Source organism: Leuciscus leuciscus (assembly GCF_965113295.1).
Source record: "Leuciscus leuciscus genome assembly, chromosome: 22".
In the NCBI taxonomy this organism is placed as follows: Eukaryota; Metazoa; Chordata; class Actinopteri; order Cypriniformes; family Leuciscidae; genus Leuciscus; species Leuciscus leuciscus.
In genome coordinates this window covers 5944739-5964435 of record NC_138746.1, presented here as the reverse complement: position 1 = coordinate 5964435, position 19697 = coordinate 5944739, and the positions used below count along the sequence as shown (strand labels likewise).

The 19697-nt window shown below is 38.7% G+C and overlaps 1 protein-coding gene across 1 annotated transcript in view; it reads left to right on the top strand.

Annotated features, from left to right (window-relative positions):
* cdh23 (cadherin-related 23) overlaps positions 1 to 19697 on the top strand; it is a 270521-nt gene that overhangs the window by 111088 nt on the left and 139736 nt on the right. The gene's annotated exons all lie outside the window — the stretch shown is intronic.

Genomic DNA, 19697 nt, shown 5'->3' with positions numbered 1-19697 from the left:
TATCAATGGAGGGAAAGAAATTGAAAAATATTAGTTTGTGTTTCGAGGATTAACAAAAGTCTTACGAGTTTGGAACGTGAGGGTGAGCAATTAATGAAATAATTTTCATTTTTGGGTGAACTATCCCTTTAAGAAGAATGAATTTATTCACACTGAGCTTTATTGATATATTATATCACTTATCTTATTATATAAAAAAAGAATGTATATAAAATATATAATAAGAATAAGAATAATAAAAACAATATATTCCTTTTATACTTAATAATATTTAATATTTTTTTAGATTTCCCTTTTTAATATTTGATGTTTTATTTTTGTTTTATTTTTGATTCCCAAATCTGAAGATATACTATATATATCATCTCCATGTCACATTATGTTGGTGTTTTGGTTTTGATTTCAAGGTTGTGTTTCAAGGTTGTGTGTGGAGCACAGTGTCATCATATTTTCATGTTGGATGTCAATCTTTTGTTTTGTTTTATTAAAGTGAAACTGTTTATATGATCCGCTATGCTCTCCGCATCTTGAATGAATGAGGCATTTATACGTTCATCTTCATCTAAACGTAACACTTCTCCTCTGTTTAGTTGCATAATGTTACCTTGAATTATAACCTGTAATGGCCATAAAGATTTAGATTGGTGTGAATGTGAATATAAAGTGAAACCAGAATGAATTTCTCATACATGTTCAAAGTAAATCACACAACTAATGTAAAGCTGACTGTTCTCAGCGTGCCAGAAAAAGTCACAATATGCATTTCATGGCATTTCTAATACTAACTCAAAATTCTCTTACTCTTAGATTTCAGAGTAAAATTCTCTTACTTCATGGCAGTATGTGCTTGGATCACTGTCCAGTTACAGCAAATAACCACAAGCAGACATTTATACAATGACTTTGACTGTGTTTATAGTATAATTTGAGTGTTGAGTATAGGATGGTTTTTCTTGCTGTAGTGGCCTATATGCGTCAGTGGTGTGTGTGTGTGACTGAAAGCCTTTTTCGGTTTAATCCATACATGAGCTTAACACAGCAGGACAAACCTACCCACAGCGCAACACACACACACACACACACAGTTATTGTGTATGGCTTTCCCCGTAGATCACTTTCATTGCTATCAGCATGAGGCAGACAGAGCAAAGGGAGGGACAGAATGGAGGGCGAGAGACAGACAGACAGTCAGACAGACAGAGAGAGAGAGAGAGAGAGCAAGAGAGAGGGTTTCACCATGTATTTTAGATGTACATTGAGAACCTTCAGTGGCTCAGTCTGGTGTTGAATGGGTTTTTGTAGATGAATATGTGTAGAGAAATTGTATTGTTGAGCAAGACATCGACAAGCAGTTTTACATCATCGCACCATAGGCTCCGCCCACTGGTGTTCAGTCGCTTAATGGCTGACATTTGTCTACACTGGATGTGAGTGTCACTTCAAAAGCATTATACCCATTATAATCACTGACGCTGTCTACACTGACTGGATACAGTATACAGACGCACGTTCAGTTTCTGACATACTCTACGTGCTTGAGTCTGCCGACAACAGGACAGATGGAAGAGTGAAAGAAAGTTCCAGGTTAAACTGCTCATTTGCGTCTTTGTACTGACTTCAAAAACAAGATGATGATTTATTTTAATGATGTCCCAGATTGCATTGGAGGATTACATGTTTGTTCGGAGCATTTTGTTTTTTGAAACGAGGCACAGTGTAATGAGTTCACAAAGAAATAAAAAAAGGTTTTATTTTAGGGATGCACAATATATCGACCACACATCGATATCGGCCGATAAATGGTCATTTTTAATGTAATCGTAATCGATCCGATAAGAAAATTAGGCCGATATATTAAAGCCGATAGATAATGTATTATTTCCTTAAGCAGAGACACTTCAGATTCACACTGTTCACTATGATGGTTTTGAATTGCTTGATATGTGATTGGAATCACTTCAAAAGGAAGATACAGTTAAGTGTAACATGTGCAGCACAAATCTGTCATATTGGCTTAATAATATTATAATGAAAACTCGACTGTAAAAGGATGTTGTGAATTCTTGTTCGCCAGTGTTTCAGCGTGACAAGCATGTTGTGGTGGAAAGAGCGCGTCTACTGAGTCAAGCCTTCAGTTCGCTTGAGCATTCGCTGCATTTTGTGTCATTTAAGTTGTAATATTATGTTTATTTTGTTTATATATATATATACCTTATTAATCTAATATAGGATGCGTTTAATTGAGTTAATGAACGATGCAGTAAAGCGCTTCATTGTACCGGTGTCTGTAGCTTTAGCGATGCCCAGCTCACACAGCAATGCACATTAATAACTATGATTGGGACTGCCATATACATGACATTATAATGAGAACACTATTGTAATAAAACGTTGTAAATTCTCTAGGTTTATTTGGCGTTTCTTTCAGATGTTAGCCAATCATAACAGTGGCAGTTTACTGACAAGCCTTAAAGGGGTCATCGGATGCCCATTTTCCACAAGTTGGTATGATTCTTTAGGGTCTTCATGTAAAGTTTGTAACATACTTTGGTTAAAATTCCTCAATGGTTGTGTAAAACAACACCCTTTTTACCTGGGGCGTGTCGACACAAGACACATATAGTGCTGCCTTGGTGGACAGTATACAAATGGCTGAGGGCAAAAATATGCTAATACAGGACAGTCTGTCAGTGGTCGTGGGTGGAGCATGAGCAATGAGACATATTCCTCAGAAAATCCACACGGCCTGATTATTGAGAGTGTTTAGACTTTTTGAGGATAAAAAAAAAGGAGTGAATGGATTTTTTTCATTGTATGGTGGTTGTGTCCACACACTGCAAAGACACATTTATATGCAAACACCATATGAAAGTGAATTTTCCATCCGATGATCCCTTTAAATCCACCCCTTAAAACGGATCATTTCAGACAGAATGATCAGAATGAAGGTTGAAAATAATTGTTTTTCCACATATATATATATATATATATATTTGTTTGTTTGTTTTTAGCAAAAAACTTTATTAGCATTATAAGTGAACCTCAAGGAACATTAAAATAATAAAAAATTCATATCATGACCCCTTTAAAAAGTTTATATATGCAAATGTTGTTGTAAAAGTCGCTAATGTTTTTTTCTGATTGAGTTATATTAAAGCTACACTGTGTGATATTTTCCCCCATCTAGCGGTGAAATTGTATATGACTACCCAGTGAATATTAGTTTCTGTTCCTTTCAATTCCGAGGGCGTTTTAACTCCTACGGTGGCCGTATTATTCCAAGATTAACATGGCTTCCAGTTTGACTTCGTCCAATTGCGCCTTTAAAACTATTCACCTGTGATCCGTCGCAGCACAGATTTATGTTACAAAGTAAACAGTACTTTTTCACCATTGACGCGAGGAAAAGTAACGCAGGTTATACTAGAGGTCGTTCTGGCGTTATGCACAACCATGCTATAGTTAGACAAGCAACTATAAAACTTCGAATTTACACAAATAGGCTGAATTACCTGTCGAGAAGAAAGCAGGCAACTTCGGCGTCCGTTTTAAAATCTTTGCTCCTCATGAGCTCTTTCCATCTGGGAAAAGTTACTCCAATATTGACTTTGGTCTTGCTGATTTGCCTGTGGCGTTGACGTTTTAATTCTCTCTTTCGCTTCCTTGGCGACTCTGCTACATGTCCTCGAGAATAGGCGTGATCCTCCATCTTCAGCAATCTTTCAAATCTGCCGGCAGTCGCGAGTAATCTCCCCCTCGCATTCGTCACGGTGTCACTGAGTGTAAAACGGCGAAAGGCGAAGCTTGAATTTCCAGGTATGTCCCTCTTTGGCGAATGTATTTTCAAGATGGAGGTGCAACATGGCTGCCGCCATTCGAGCGGCTCGCTCGTATGTATTCTAAATGGCAGATTCTACGCTTACGAGAATACTTGATTAGTTGGTAGAAGTAATTACACATTAATGAGCACATATCATTTTGAAAGAACAAAGTGTTTTTTGCAAAAAAATCAACTTAAAAAATTACACACTGTAGCTTTAAAGGACAAAGTGTGTAGTTTCTGTTTTCCAACGGATTTTCTGAACATCTGCCATTTGTCACCCCAACAGATAGTCCTGCCCTAAACTCATGCCATTGGTTGTTGCTCGGTATTGGCCGTGATGCTCAAACATACAGTTCCATGTTTTCATAGCGCCAATTTGAGGAAATTCAGCCTATGAATTATTTATGTAAAATCGGGGGAGCAAGTACTAAAACAACCCCAAAATTACATGCTTCTCTTTTAATCGTCATATTTATTGTATTTTATGTGTTGCAGCACAGTTTGTTACTGCCACCCTAATTGAGATTAATGTCCACGCCACAGGCTCGTATAGTTTTCACTGCACATTGTAAATACAACTGTGACAAAAGTTGATTAGGCTTCTATTATGTCGCTCACATTATAGTCCTGAAGTCTCAAACACATGAATACATAACATAAATAAATGAAGCCATCTATAATATACAATAAACAAATTGCTTTTTTTTCTTTTCACAGCAGACATGATGATAAGACCGATCATAAACCTTTTTTTGTTACCATTTATAGATATATTAAGTTATATTTTCAGGATTTTTTTTGCCTTTTTGATAGGACAGTAAAGGGAGATTAGAGAGGGATTCCCATAGCTGGTAACTCACCATGCATTTAATTTTAAATATAATTATATGATTTTATGTATTCATGTAAATATAATTAAAATATGATTTTACAATATAAATATTACTTTATAATGCATACATTTTATTTATTTATTTCATAAAATGTTATTTAAGTGTTGACTGATATAGGTCTGGTTGGGGTTTGGGATATGGCCAAAATCTATAAAGCAGGGTTGCAGATGGCAAGTAAGCTTTTAAGCCATTTGCACATAGTATTTACTAAAAGTTTTGTCTTCCAAGCGAACGGTTGGTTATCATCTAATGGCAATAATCACAAAATAGCCTCTTCAAGTTCCTGTTGTGCAGGGAGGCTCGAGGACATTATTTTTGAGAATCGTTACATCAGCCCAAGTCGCATCCAAAATGACATATTATTCAGTTTTTAGAGGAGAGCTGGGAAGTGAACAGATGAATATTCTGGAGAAATCTAATAGTTCTGACATTCAATTGAGGAGCATTAATGCAAAGATTTCATATGGAAAGAGGATTGTGTCAATTTCCTCCGAGCGGTTCAAGTCTAATGGTCTAATCAATAGGACAGGGGTCCGTGATGTAGGTTAAACATTCCCGCTGGCTTGCGGAGCACTGCTATTTCCTGAACCTGATTCTGTACTCCGTAATCACAAGAGCTATTGCACGGGGCCCTGACCCTAGATCAGCGGAATATCCCTAGTTATCATTCATAATGGTAATGGCTCTATTAGAATTCATACTGCATGCTCTCTCAAAGCCGTTGTGTGAGAATCTAAAGGGGACAATCAAAGAAGCAGGGGAAAATGTGTAGAGCGCTCTCTCCAGAAGCCTCGGGTCCAGTTTGAGATCATATGAAATGGTTTGTTGAGCGCAGTTTCTTTCCTGTGTTAACATTAGGGTTGTGCAGATAGATAGATAGATAGATAGAAGATTTTATGATTCTGATTGTGTACATTACAGAAACAGACTTTTCAAACAACCTTTACACACAGCTAATCTCGTTAGTGCAGATGCACTGGTAAATTCATCAACATGTAATGAATTAACATCTCAGGAAGCGATAACGGCATGCCACATCAGAACTGAAGAGTGTGCAGTGCGGAGAGAGAGACAGGCTGATGTGTGGAATCTGTATGTGTATGTGTGTGTGTGGCTAACCTTCTCTCTGAGCATTAACACCTATATGCGCACGTGTACGTGTGTATATGTCATTGTGGTGTCCTTTGGGACTGTGTGTGTGTTTCTGTGGGGACTCGTCCCATTAGTTGAGTAATTAAGATAAATGAGTTTTTAATTGCAGGGTGATGTGTGTTAATGATCTAGAGACTAGAGATCATGCTCTCTTGTTCTCTCTCTCTCTCTCTCTCTCATTTCCCCCAAAGGTGTGATGATAGTGCTGTTGATGTTATTATTTACTGCCAAATTACTCTGCTGTTCCTCAGGCCTCAAACTTCCTCTCTAATCCTCCAACTTGCCCTGGAATGGTATTATATGATCATGCGTGTGTCTTCTGAAGTCAAAAAACTACTTGAATATGAAAATAAAAAGAAGGTAACCTGGTCAAGCACCATGTTTATATTTCTTCATTTAGCAGATGGTATTATTCAGCTTGTGCTTTTATTAAAACGCCACCAACAGCAATATGATACAAAGTTTTCTGAAGAAAATGTGAGTGGCTCTTGACCGTTGCCAGGGTGTTGCTGTGCAGTTGCCTAGATTAAATTGTGTTGACATTTTTTCCATTTGAATCAGGGTGAATCATACGGCATAGAAAGTCATATGGGTTTGGAAGAACATAAGGATCTGTAAGTTATAACAGAATTTTCATGCCATAATTTTTTCCTTAAGAAATTGTGAGTGGTGCTTGACCATTTCAATGCAGTTACCAAGTTATTTAGAGTGGTTTTAAGAACATTAGTAGGCGTTTACTCAGTTGTTGTGGATGGTTGTCACTATCAGTCAGGGTGTTGCTATGCAGTTAAGTTGTTTTGAGTGGTTTTAAGAATGTTACTAGGTGGTTTTCTTAGGTGTTGTGTAGTGATGCACCGATTCAGATGTTTTTTTACAAGCAAATTGGCCAATTCCGATACTGGTTTCCAATATTATTTCTTTAAGCAAATAAGCTTATTTGCTCTATAACAGGCCAAACTGGCCTTGAACAGCCATTTGAAGTTAGAGGCAACCACTGAATTTTAATCACGATCCAATCAAAGATGCTACACACACGTAGCATGAACAATTGTTTTTCATTTGAATTAGATTGTCTCATTTCAAGATTTAAAGCAAAAAATTTAATGGTCTGACTTTAGCTTTGTGAAACTATGCTACATAAAACAACTGCACAAAACAAAAACAGCAGACTGACTGAATGAAAATGCAAGTTCACTCTCTGACAGTTGGTGGCGCTTGTAAAAAAATCGGTGGTTTCTTTGGGTACCGCTGAAGCAGATCTGCGCTAATAAACACTACTTTATACAGAGGAAAGAGGAAAAGAAAATGCCATTGAAACTTTTCTGAAGACAGTCAGTTCCCTTCAGAGATACATTCATATAAACTCCCGCCCCCAATTTAGTATTTATATTTTTCTTCCTTTCTTCCTATATATTTCGAACACTTCCTATATGAAATAAATCATATATATATACACAAAATAAATATAATATTACAACTTACAATTGCACAAAAGTCTGCGAATGCAAAAGCAAACTTTCACAACATTAATTCATGTAGCTTATATGAAAGACTTGCGCTGCACATTGCGCGAAAACTGTGTTTTCCTTTTTGAAGTGACTCGAATCATATTTCAAGCAATTCAAAACCATCATGGCGAACAGTGCGGAAGGAAACAATCCTTTATTTATCCGCATTATTAAAAAGAACATATATTCAGGGCCGTGGGAAGAGGTTTTAAGTTGGGGGTGCTGTAGTGGGAGGTGCATTTTTTGCATGTCAGGTGGACACCTCTTAATAATAATGTCTAAGTCTAATAACAAAGTAAACACACACCAATAAGAATCAAACATATTTATACCAATCTTGTAACCAGACTCCGTTGCACACAGCAGACACGTACAAATAGCGAAGACATAGTTAAACAGGTCCAAAAGGTTGTCGCGCACAGCGGACAAGAACATACAGTATCCACAAAAGCAAATATTTTGAACAGCACATAAACATTAGCCAACGTTATTTTAACTTCTGGCTCTGTCAGGGCGCACACGCACTCACAGAACGCAGCTAATAAGAACGTAAAAATAGCCTACGAATAATTAAAACGGTCCACAGCGCACAGCGGACAAGAACATATCCAAATATAGGCACATTTTCACCGTTTCAAAAGCCCAATTTGCACAGCACACAATAATATAACCAAATAAATTTTTTCAGCAAAATTATCAGTGTGAAATTAATGCGTATGTTATGTTATGTTAAACTGCTCAGCGGCAGCTCATAATAAACCGAACGTTTTACCTTGAGCAGGGTGCTCCTGTTAAATTATTCCAAATGTGGCTTGGCACTCAGGAGCTGAGTAGATAAAGTCTCTCATGAGGGAATGGATGTCCAAAGCATTCAAAATGTCTGTGTGGACATTCATCAGGGACAAGCTTGTGTGTGAGTCTCTTCTGTGTCATGGTGGACCGTAACCATGTTTTTAATCGGCGCAAGTTGGAAAATGATCACTCGGATGAGGCCACTGATATAGGTAAACACAGACACAATTGTATGAGTTTTTCAGCCTCAGTAAATAGAGCTCTCGTTTGAGGATGGAGCTTAGATAGGCATGATGCTACATCTCTCACTGTGCTACATTGAGATTCTCTGGTGACATCGCAAAGCATTTTGAGCTGGAGATTAAGGCGGTCTGTGTCCAGCTCCTTGGGAAGCTGAAGGAGCTCCAAATCAACAGTTCCTCCTCCTGCTGCCACTATTACTGCCCTCTCTCGGCTCGCTGCTAGTGTCATACTCTCTTGGTCAAACCGTCTCTTCAGCTCCGCTGACACCAAGTCAACAGCCTGGTAAAACTGATGTCGCCAAATCACTGTTGCTGCGTTGTGCGCCACTGCCTCTGGTTCCGTGGTTTGGCGAAAGCGGCCCGGGGTTCTGCTCACTCTTGCGGTGGTGTCTGGCATTTTCAGGTCCATCTCTGAGGCACATGCTTCAACCTTGTGGACCATCTCCTCCACAATGTCATCATCACGAAGTGCCGCTATGCGATCTTTGAGCACATTTGCGCATTCAAGTGCACCAAGGGCACTTGCTTTGGAGCTCTGTAGGCCCCGAGCCACTGCCTCGCAGGGTTCGAACAGTGCTTGAATGAATGAATGAATGAATGAATGAGGCATTTATATAGCGCTTTCATATGTACTACTGTACACCCAAAGCGCTTTACAATCATATCAGGGGATCTCTCCTCAACCACCACCAGTGTGCAGCATCCACTTGGATGATGCGACGGCAGCCACAGTACAACGGCGCCAGTGCGCTCACCACACACCAGCTATAGGTGGAGAGAGGAGAGTGAGTGATGGAGCCAATTCAATGTAAGGGGATTATTAGGAGGCCATGATTGGTAAGGGCCAATGGGTGGAATGTGGCCAGGACACCGGGGTTACACCCCTACTCTTTACGAGAAATGCCATGGGATTTTTAATGACCACAGAGAGTCAGGACCTCGGTTTTACGTCTCATCCGAAAGACGGATGGCAACAGAGCATCCGTCTCTGGCAACAGAGAAGATCGAAAAACGTTCTCCCTTTTCGGGCTTGGTTCCACAGTCCCCCAATCTTTGATCTGCTGTCCCCTCTGAGAATCTTCTTGTCATCTTTCAGCAAATTGAGTGTAGCCAGGAGAGTACCGTAAGAGAAACAGACGCGTTTGATGGCTGTGGCGCGGACACACCATCTCGTCGGGCAAAGGCCTAGGATGTTAACCGCAACCTCATCGCAACCGAAAAGCGACTCAAAAAGCTGTTTGCGCTTTGGCGATTCTCCAATTACAGTAGCAACACCCCGTACAAAGTTCAAAGTGTCGGCCACAAGGCTCACTTCACAAGCAACTTCTTGGAGCACCAAGTCCAGCGCGTGGTTGTTACAGTGTACATACATTGACTGAGGGCACAATTCTTTGAGGCGAGCCTGCACTCCTGAAAAGCACCCGGACATATTACTGGCTCCATCAAAGCAGTATGCTACAAGGCGTTCGATTGGAATGTTCAGTCTCAAAAACACATCCTTGATGCAGGAGAATAGAGTTTGTCCAGTGCTGTCCTGTGCATTATAAAATCCCAAAAATAAACAGTGAGACTCCAGGCTGCCGTCAACAAATTGCAAATTACACGAGAACTGCTCTGTTGTGCTCACGTCAGTAGTCCCATCAGCTGTTAATCCATAAAATCTGGATTCCGATGAACGGGCGACATATCCCTCTGAATAGCATGGGCAAACTGTTGGATAATTTCACTTTGTATGGTGTTGGACATCCAGTTGTCTCTTCTCATCACCCACTCTCGTTCTTTAGGGAGATCATAGGTGCGTTCCAACATCAGTTCGTAAAGGATTCCATCACGTGTGGTGTCACCCCTGAACGGCATCCCCTTGCTGCCCAGGAATCTGATGGATCTAAACAGTAGTTCCAAAACATGTCGAGCGGTCCTCTGCTGTTCGGCAAGAGCATCAGACAGGAGGGCATTGATAGGCGCATTACTCAAAGCAGCGTGTCTTTGAATCCATGTGTAACTTGGATCGTTCATGTTCCTTGAATTTTGCAGTGGCTTTACGCCAGTTTCCAAAGCCGCCTGACACAAATGGGTTGTCTTCCCTAAAACTGTCTGCATTGATAAGTTTTTTTTCTATTGCTTTCAGACAAGCAAAACACAAAACTTGATTGGTCTCAGTCACGTAATGCAGCCACTTCCATTTGTTAAACCAAGCTGGTGTGAATGCACGATTGAAAGTTTCTGTTCCAAAAATGTCTATTAGGAAAAACAAAGTTAGATGGCTGGAAAGGCTCCTCAAATGCAGCTAGCGTGCTAAATCCACCACCAGTGCTAGCAGCATTGCATGGAGGAGCGGCGGGCTCGTGGGGGTTGTTACCGCAGGTCTTGGCGGTCTCTGAGGCAAAACTAGCAGGCCTACTAGGCTCTGACGAAGAGCTGGTCGGTGTCGGGATGCTTTCCTGTATTCTCTGGACTTCCGTCGTGCTCTTTTTAGATGCTGGTGTACCAAAGAAATCCAAAATTCTTTTCTGTGCCATTATGATATCTAGATACCTTCACTGTTTTTTTTTTTTTAAAACGTCTTTGCCTTGACGTTCAACGTCAGTTGACAATGATGCTTTGCGTTATTTTAATAATTAATAATTATTTAGTTTTGCTCAAAACTTCCTCGTGCATAAACTTCTTAGGTTAATAACAAACAGGAGCATTTAAAAAAAAAAATTATACGTTTTAATACGTTTTTTTTTTTTTTTTTTTTGCATCTGTCAGAGAGTGCTGTAATGTCTACATTTTCCAACGGGGGTGCTGCAGCATTACTGCAGTATTGAAATGATTGCTATACAGTTTGTGCGCAAGTCTGGAAAAGAGGCCAAAATAAAACTTAGAAAAAGTTTTGGATTTATGGGCAGTCGACCGGGTTAAATAAATGTATGGTTGCTATATTAATATAGAATTTAACATACGTGTGATAAATCAGATAGATCAGCCGGAACTATCCGTATTATAAATCAGAAGGACTGATGCTAAAGTATGTGTGTGTTTAAACTGAAGCACAACTCCAGGACAAGTTGGTACAACTGTGACTACTGAAGCGAGAGGGAAGGTGTGTGTGTGTGTGAGACAGACAGACTTGTGAAGGTCTTCAACATGCTCTCATGCCTGTAGAATCCATTATAAAGTGCCCTGGGAGAACAGTGTCCTGAGCAGCCCAGCAGGGTTCATGAACCGCAGTGCTCACAGAGATGGCTAACAGCCCCTGCAGCTATGGTGGCTTTAAAGGGCCAAATTTAAAGCCTCATTAAATCACCCTGGTTTTTCAGAAGCAGATGTGAGCTGCTTTGGATTCAGAGTTCCCGAAAGGAACAGATCTACGTAGCCCTGCTATTCCTGTGACACTGAAGCTAAATGTTACCATGGATACCTCATGGAAAGTTGACCGGCTTTATGGAGACCAGTTCTTATTGATTTACACTTTTCTTATGTAGGGAACTGGACTCTGGATTTTCTGTTGATGTGTGCAGAGATGCCAGTTTAGGAGCATCTCATAAACTTCAAGAAATATAACCACACACACACACACACACACACACACACACACACACACACACACACACACACACACACACACACACACACACACACACACACACACACACACACACACACACACACACACACACACACACACACACACACACATATGTACAGTAGATTGACACTAGATCATGCATGCACACACTAGGCCAGGGCTTGTGTGTCTGCTCACTTTTAAGGGCTGTCAAAGTTAACAGGTTAACAAATATTATTAAATATGCAATGTTGTTATTCTAGTTATTTCAACAGCATTATAATTTATTTTAATTTGTCATTGTAACTGTTCTGGAACAAAACTAATTGGACTTTGGAACTGATTGAAACTCTTTCATAAATGAAAAACGAATGGGCTATACTGTGTATATATATATGTATATACACACACAGTAGTGACCAAAAGTGATTCCCGGAGGGGACATTTGTTTTTATTGACCCTACAAGTACTAATACACCATTAAAGGGAACATATTTGACTTTACTTTTACTTTTACTTTTATTTTCACATTCAGGTAATTCCAAATCTAGTTGGGCATGAGATGTTACCATACAAAGATAATAACACACACAAACAGGAATTTTGCCTTTGTTGCATTTATATGACAAATTATTATGGTGTCATACAACAATCAATGTTTCTGTGTTCTTCAACAATAAAAAAGTCAAAATTATTGATTAATTAATTATAATTATCTGGCACCATATTTTACACTGCCCGGCAAAAAAAAAGTTGCTGTTTGGTTTTACACTGTTTGGATTTAAATAGGCAAATGCATAAGAGTCAATGATTGGATTATTATTGCAGTGATTATTATGTTTCTAGCATGTTATATGTTTGTCAATGTTTGGCATGTTATATGTTCTTCTAACTCTAATTGATGGAGTGTGTAACTTTCATTTCTTAGTCGCTTTTACACTGCTCACACAGTGTTGTTGTGTGTTGATTCTCGTGCACAACCGACTGGAAGACGGTGAAGGTAGTTTACTTTGAAGTAGTTAACTTTGAAATCAAAAATATTTGTGTTAAACATATTTCCAACCATTTATATTACAAAAATGTCACCTAGTCCTTATATCCTCACATTTAAGTGCACACGTGACCAAAACGAAAAGTTCAATAAGCTCAATCATCTGTGGATCTTGTTTAAAGAATGCGCCTGACACTTTGAGCAGAGAGATCAAAGTTTCCAATCTATCTCTCTGGGTTTGATTATTCCCCTTGAGGCCTGAGCTCTCCGATCGATAGTCAACCCTATGACCTGGGTTACAATAAGCTCTAGTTGATAATGAAATATCTGTGTGTATGTGTGTGCGAGGGGTCTTTAATTTAAGATGAGGCTGGCGGTGTGTATATCAAATGAGTGTGTGTGTGTGATGGCTGACAGGTTGTCAGATGGGTCACTCCTCCAGCCTGAAGTACAGACACCGAACACCTTTTATTCTTTATTCTTTTACTTCCACTGTGTCCTGACAGCTGGACCCTTTGCCCTTTAGAATCTGTTCTTATTCAGGAATGGTTCCTTTTTTTTTTTATATTGAAATTTTCATGACGTTCAGTTCAATCGATGGTTCTGGAAAATCTGCATTCTTCCACTATTATGGACTAAACGCTGTGAAATATGCATAAATATACTTAAAATATGCAATATACGCATCAGAGTCACCTTAAACTTTACTGTTATCGTGATCAGCATGCATCTTATTTTCTGTCCGCTGAGCACAAGAATGAACAATCACCTTTCAAGCCGGTCTGTGCTGCCGTGTAAAACGTCTTTTAATTCACAGATGAAATGCATCAAAAGCACACCGAATCCTTGGATTGGGATTAGGAAAAATAACAAGAACAGAAAGGCTGTTAGATGCAATAATTGTGGAAATGTTAATGTGAATCACATTTCCACTGTATTATGTGGTTTATTTCCAATTAGTTGTTTCTGTTCTGTTCTGCTGAATTCTGAAATAATCTCATCATTTCACTATTGGTTGTTTGTGGATCGTGAATGCAATTTCCAAATAGCATCCATTTGTTCATCCTCAAAATTACTAAAACAATTGTTGATGGGATCATTAAGAAACCAGAATTGTTAAGTGGAATCTAAATCGTTAAAATCCCATCCTACAACTATTCTCTCTGACTCTAAAAAGCTTCTTTGGCTATGGACATGGCATTCAATACTGGCAGAGCATTCGTGGTTCCCTCGTGGTCCAGGTGGAGGAAATCAATAAAAGTAGTAGTAGACTAAAATAGACACTATAAATGGAAAGTTTTGGGTTTATTTCAAATAATTGTTTATATGTTTCTGCTCGTAACATTTTCTGTAAAGATTTGCTTTAGTGTTTGGTTTGAGTTTCTTGGTTAAGTAGGCCTTGGTGGTCACTCTTGTCTGAGTCAGGGTTAGCGTTTGATTTCAGTTGCGTTTACATGGACACTTATAATCGGATTGAACTCTCAATTGGACTAAAAAAACCTTCTTGTAAACACCTTAATCGATCCGATTGAGCTCGATCCGAATTAAATTTCGATCGGATTGAAAGGGGTGGTTTATTCCTTTTGTAATCCGATCGAGAGAACATGTAAACACTTGATTGGATTGAAAATCGAAACTGAAAGGACTGCGCATGTGCAATGACATTGCACGTAAGAACGAGATGTTCTTCCTGTTGAATAAAGTGTCATCAGAGCCCGTCTACGGAGAGCCTGTCCACTCCCTATTAAGTCCTACTGTACCGACTTTTGGCTGTAGTTCCACCAGAGTTCCACTGGGGGCGATCGCCCATGAGTGCAAAATGAATGGGAGTCTATGGGGCTAGACGGCTAAATTTGTCTCTTTCACCCGATTGCCATTGAGAAATCTCAGATTTGATTGTAGGTTTTGCAAGTTCAACATGGGTTATAGGTCGAAAGTTGAATGAACGAGTACTTATGTCCTTTCGATTTCTTACAGGTTGAGATGTTGTTGCCGCCCATAACACGCTAGCATTCTGCTAATGAACGCTGATTGGTCAGTGAAGGACTGATTACAACCAGAGATACCGCTTGATGGTATCGTGGCATCCGAAGCGGGACCAGAAACAAACAAAACAAAAAAACTCTTCTAGCACGTGTGTTTACCTGTGTCAACTGTGTTGTCGAGGCCTCGAGAGAAAAGAAAGTGCAGAGCGCAAAAGCACCAAAGTGACTGAAGGATTGCCGTAAAGCAGTATCTCTGGTCGTACGATGTGTATGACGTCATTGACATTTTAAAAGACTTTTAAAGCAAATAAGTGACTCTAAAAAATCTAACACCCAGCAATGTGTAATTTCTTTGCATCTCCTTTCGTTTACAACATTCAAATTACTAGACAAAAAATTATATCCTGAGAAAAGTGGATTTTGATGGGTATAGCGCCATAGACCTCCATTCATTCTGCATGGGCATTTTTTCTGCGTGATAAGCAGCACGGCGCGGTTATGCTCATTGTCTCCTAATCATGACTAAAGACGGATTAATATTACGTCTGCTGTTTAAAACAAATAAAGAACCAATAGAGGAGAATAGTTATGCGTGAACAGCGGGAAACTCTGTATATTTGTGCAGTGTGCGCATGTCAAAAAATCTATTCCCGATTTGAAACTTGTGACATAGAAACGCACACATCAACCCGATTACTTAATTTATGGTTCATGTAAACACTGTGTTCGGATTCATCAATCGTATTGATTTCATTCCGATTGAACCAAAAGGGGTCCATGTAAACGTAGCTACTGTCAGACTCTGATCTGGCTGAAGAAATCTGAGAGTGTTTGTCACTAATCGGGATTCTACATTTGTTTTGTGTGTATATTGATTGAATTATGTCATATAATCCATAAAACAGCTTTTTGTGTCAGATGGAATCAAATGTTTCTTCCCATCTACAAAGGGAGGAAAGATTTTTTGTGTGTGTGTGTGTGTGTGTTGTAAATGTTTGTCGATGAAGGTGTGTAGGGTACATGAATGGTTGATGGTGCAGTGTTTGGGTGAAAAGCCGATATGACCTTTCCTCAGGACAGGACTTCATTCATTGTGGAAGGTTATGATTTGGTAATCATTTGACTTTTAAATATATTATCCCGCAATATTCTAACTTATGACTTTACAGTTGTTGGTAATCATTTTGCTGCTGTTTTATATATTGATCTAGTAAGTCCTCGTCCTCGACTTGACATTTCATAGCCAACATCCAGTAGTTTAGAGTATTGAAAGTCCTTGTTAATATACATATTTCTATTAAATAATAAATACAATTTCCATTTTAATTTATTGTAGTTTATATATTGATAGCTGCTAATCCTTGTAGTATTGTTGGTCTGTTTAACATTACAAGTTTTATGTTAATATTTTATTTATTTATTATTTATTTTGAGCAAAAAAAAACTGTAGTATTGTTTGTTTTCCACCTCATTGTGAATACAGTTTTGTGATTTAAAGGTTAATACATCTCATTTGATTATTTTTCATTTTAATTAGAACTTTGTGCGAAAAAAAAAAAAAAAAGAAGAAAATATAGCGTTTGAGTTTGCCACAGAGGTCTCTGGTACAAACCACAAATGTCTAGTGATTTAAACTAGTTTAAGATACAGCACTGACATTCTCAACAACACTGACGCGTGTTGGTATTGTGGCAGAAATGTGGGATATTCATTTCGAATTTTTTATATTATTAATGTGGTCAAGTATTTAATGTATTAAAGGAGTGATGAAATATAGGCCAAATTACAGATTTTTTGTTACAAGCTACCAATTTTGTGCATTTATATTTATACTAAATGGGTCTCATTCATGAAACATTCGCAAATACTTCGTAAACGTCAGATGTGATAGTGAAATGTGTGTGTGTGTGTTAATGAATTCCAATCAGTCGGAAATGGGACGCGCGCGCACGCTCATTCTCAATTACCATAAATCCCGCCTATTAAATCCGACTGACAACTATATATGGGCATCATATTATGACACCAAACGAAGGATTTCAACATGTCTTCTCAAAAGCGAATGAAAAAGAGAAATTTCTCAGATGCAGAAATTGAAGTTTTATTATCAGAAGTTCATTCAAAACGCCACATTTTATTTTCAAGCGTACATAGTGGCGTATCAGGTCCTAAAAAAAAAGGAAGCTTGGCAGCATATTACAGATGCAGTTAATGGAGTTTCATCTGTTAATCGATCAGTCCCAGAAGTGAAAAGAAAATGGTTCGACATGAAGCTTGACTGCAACACTTGTGACTTGCAGATGCTATTACTGGCTCTCATAATAAAAGTAAAAAGAAAAAACGTATGTAATTACTATATATAATATTTTTTCAAAATGCTGTGTAAATATGTACCCGATTAAGGTGAATTAAAATGCAGCCTTATTAATGAGCAAAACGTTCGGATGTTAAACGCACTATTTACGCGTGGCTGGGAGCAGGTGTAGATTTCTTTCGTACCAACTAACATTTGGAAAATACGAACATTTTAATGAATCCGAAAATTTACGCCAGAACCACTTTACACACGATTTACACAAAAATTTGTTCTGCTCGTGTTTCATGAATGAGACCCAATGTGTTTATAGACCAAATACCATAAAGCCATTCTAGACACAGAAACCATAGTGTTAATTTTTCCATGGTAGTGAGGTGCCATGTGTGGTTTTACCTGTGGTTATCATGACGTAAATGTATGATACTATAGAAGACCAATGGTTAATTTTACCCTCATGGTTAAATTTTATGGTTAAAATTTACCCTTTAAAATTTAGGTTGTTAAATGTGTTTTACTGTTTGTATTAAAGGGATAGTTCACCCAAAAATGAAAATTCTGTCAGTAATTACTCACCCTCATGTTGTTCCAACCCCGTAAGACTTTCGTTCATCTTCGGAACACAAATTAAGATATTTTTGATAAAATCTGAGAGCTGGATCACTCCTCCATAGGCTTCTATGGAATCGAAACTTGCAAACCCAAAAAGTTAGTAAAGACATCGTGAAAATAGTCCAAGTGACTACAGTGGCTCAACCATAAGTTTATCAAGCGACGAGAATACTTTGTGCGCAAAAAACAACAAAAATAACGACTTAATTCAACTATTCATTTTCGTCTGTGTGGGCCTCTGAGTGAGTTCAGGTAGTGTAACAGCGCAGCGCTTCTGGGTTGTATGTCAGCACGTGGGCTCACACATCACACACATGACCAGCGTCGGCCAATAGTGAGCCTACGTGGTGACGTACAACCCAGAAGCGCTGCGCTGTTACACTATGTGAATTCACTCAGGCCCAGACAGACAAAAATGAATAGTTGAATAAAGTATGTGTAAGTGAATAAAGTGTTTATTTTTGTTGTTTTTTGCGCGCAAAAAATATTTTCTCGTCCCTTGATAAACTTGAAAAGTTTGAAAACTTGAAAAAACAAAACAATATCATTACAGTTTTTCTCGATTGCTTAAACACATTTCTTTAAACTATGCCTCGCATTCTCAAAACTGTAAACACAAATCCATAACGTCTCACCCAATTTCCCAAACATCCTATTTTCAGGTCAAAATGAAGCTCTAGACTCAAAACCATTCACTCTTGCTGAAAAACCAAACTTTGCCCTCAGACAGGACACACAAGCCCTCAAAATCACACACACTACAACATAGTCTAACACACTGGTGCGATAAATTCAAAACAGCATTTCCAAAACTGGTAAGTTATGTTGCTTATGGTTCCCCCCCTCACAAACCTTTTCACAAGATGAACACAAAAGACACAACCAATGGCACATTTTTATTCATTCATGTACTACACTGTACAACACACATACAACAAAACAAAACACAAAAAATTTCCGGTTTCCTTTTTTTTCCTTTTTTTTTTTTTTTTTTTTACAGTAAGATGTGTGTGACCATCATATGACAGTAAAAGAGCACACACAAACCTTATTCTAATATGGAATTGTATTGGAATGGTAAAGAGTGTTAGGACGTGATAGGAGGGACTCCACTCAAGGAGACAATATGATGAATAAGTCTAAGAATGTTCCACATATGGCTGAAATACCATTATTGGCCTAGAAAGATAACATTCTGGGAGTCAAGACTGTAAAGGAGAAAGGATGCCCTCCCTTCACTGTCACACTCTCTGTCACTCTGTGTGACTGTACGACTGCTGGCCTTTTCTTGCAAGGAAATAAACCTCATCAAAGACTATTGGAAATGTTTGTCTTTTATTCAGTGATAGAATTTTGTTTGCCACCACTCCTCCCTGAAGGTTCTCGAGGTGACGGTAAAGCGACTCAAATTTGGCCTTACTCGTATCCCAGTCTCCCTCATAGTCATACCATTGACAAAGACATGGGCAAGAGTGGCTTGAATTTCATCTGAGACTGCTTGTCTTCTTGACCTTGCCCTTCGTCGTCCTCCTCCTCCTTATCCCTCCTCGATCTCTTCCTTCATGTCTTTCTGGATCCATTGTTCCACAACTCAATAAACTGATTTGGGCCCTTTTATCTATCTATTGAAGGATCTGATTGATGTGTGTTAAATTTTGACTCTTAGTGTTTCCACTTGTGTGCTAACTGAGCTGAAGCTGTGCTGACTTGAGTTAACAATATTGAGTGCTAGTGCTTTATACATGACAACATGGTCTAGGCAATGAGAAATGAAGGGATTTGTGTGTAGAGTTTTGCAGTGACAGTTCAACAAATCTGACTCATGCGTCAAAACA